Below are 2,302 nucleotides of genomic sequence, written 5' to 3'. Positions count from 1 at the left end.
TTTAACGAAATTGTAGTAGATTCTCTCTTAAATCCGTAGTGTGAAGGAGGAGCAAGCAGATATTTGTAGAAGAAAAGAAGTGAAGAAGTAGGTAATAAATAGATGATTAAGGGAGAAGGAGATAGGCATTTTAATTTTGTTCCGTTGAGGACGGTGAACAAATAACAGAGGAGATAGTTTGGGGAATATGTGAAGCATATAGGGTTTGTGGAAGTTACCACAATCTGATATTGAAATAGAAATATGAGGGAAATAAGAATAAGAATTGGTTAGGAGGTAACTATTAGGAAAGAGAATTGAAATATTAAGCTAAGCAAGAAACATGTTATTTTGTGGAAGGAGGTAGAACAGTAGGAGGTTAAGTTCACCCAGAAAAGATTTCTATATGGAAGAATATAAGGAGGGAAGAGAGGAATGTAAAAGTTTGCAATCGCAAAAATATAAGGAGGGGATAAGTATGAAGTTAAAAACAATACAACAGATCAGTAGCGACGGCTTATGAAGTGCAATAACAAAAAAATAAAAAGTGTATTTTGAGGTTCTGTTACAGCTAAGGACAAAAAGAAGAGATTGCAGAGAAAAAGACGCTGGAGTCGGAGTCAAGATACGAAGTTTTCAAAACAACATATTATACCTGTAGTTAGAAAAAAATGGTAGTAACATACTAACCGTCTCACACATCAATCTCATTCTTCCTATCCATCGTGATGAAAATGAGGGAGCCATGACCTTTATCTTAAAGTAGAATTAAGGCAAATGAAAAAAAAGGGGGAAGCAAATTTTTGATAGAATTAATTATACTTTTTGTAAAGTCATATAAGAAATTTGCTTAAGGTTTTTAAAATTGATAGTGTAAAGTTGATAGCGTAATCCAAGAATGCAAGGAAGGAAAGATTGTCACATATTGGAGATGAGGTCTGGGGTCAGATCGACGAGACTGAGGAGAGCGGTTAGGCGTGAGAGGAAGGAACAATGAGTGTGAGTGCCTGGGACGTGAGCTTACGAGAGAACAAATGAAGAAGCCTTGATGGAAACGACGTTCCTAGAGGATAACTCCTCTGTGGAAAGGTTTGGAGGGATACAACGCAGCCTGAATGCAAGCAACAAGTACCCTGAAGTGAGCTTTATTCCTACGAAAGCCACCCAAAAGCGTAACAACAATGGTTTTTGTGAAAGTGTTCGTCACTTGAGACTTCTATCGCAAGCTATTAAAAGCAGCATATGAAGGGATAAACAATTCCCACTGAATCGGAACGAAGGGGACATATTACCGCGAGGACGAGCGGAGGCTTAGATTTACCACAGGAAGAAGAAGAAACGCGTTTCTGTAACTCAGTGTGCAGAATAGCGTAAAACCATACGAAATTCAATATCTGCGTGACAATCCCTGACAACACATTTTGGACGGAGCAGGAAAAGGATGGAAGACTGTTCAACTTATCTAAATGAACAACGGGTTAGAATGAAGAATAGGCAACACCTGTGAAGAAGACGCCATAATAACGGATAAAAGATAACGATGTTAAACAGGTCTTCTATCCTAACTCCCAGTCCAGAGAAGAACGAAGACACAAGTAAGAAGACAGCAAGAAGCACAATGAACAGAAGACACATCACAGAAGATTTGGAAGAAAGAAGAGCCAGGACCAGAAGAGATCAAGAAACCTTTTCAAATTACTTCCCATAAAGACCATTATTATATTTAACTACTAATGAGAACCTAACTTAACTGTTCTAACAGCATAAATATTCGATGTTCTTTATGGCAGATTGCAACACCTCCAAATGGCATACCAGAAAAATGAAAGATAACAACTCGTATGGAAATCTACCGACGAAATGACCAACAGTGAATCGGCATAATGATTCGACGAATGTGGAAGTGGGCATATGCATAACGGAAAAAAGGCTACCATGCACGCACGACACACTCAGACCTTCAGATCTTTCTCTGTGCCGACCGTCATTCCGTACTCGACGGGAACACGGCGAGGCACGGGCGACAGTCATGTCACACTCAACGGAAATGCAGCGAGGTGCATACCAAGCGTCATACCATACTCAACGGAGACACGTAGAGGCACACAGCCGACTGTCATTCCACGTTTGGCGAAAACACGTCGAAACTCTTGAAGAAAAAGTGAACCATGGTACAGATAGGAGAAAGAACTGTCTGTGATACACGACTACCTAGAAAAAAAAAACAATTTAAATTCTTGTTGTTGTTGTGGTCTTCAGTCCTGAGACTGGTTTGATGCAGCTCTCCATGCTACTCTATTCTGTACAAGCTTTTTCATCTCCC

The sequence above is a fragment of the Schistocerca americana genome, chromosome 5, assembly GCF_021461395.2.
Source record: "Schistocerca americana isolate TAMUIC-IGC-003095 chromosome 5, iqSchAmer2.1, whole genome shotgun sequence".
Taxonomy (NCBI): Eukaryota; Metazoa; Arthropoda; class Insecta; order Orthoptera; family Acrididae; genus Schistocerca; species Schistocerca americana.
This window is presented reverse-complemented; position numbering follows the sequence as displayed.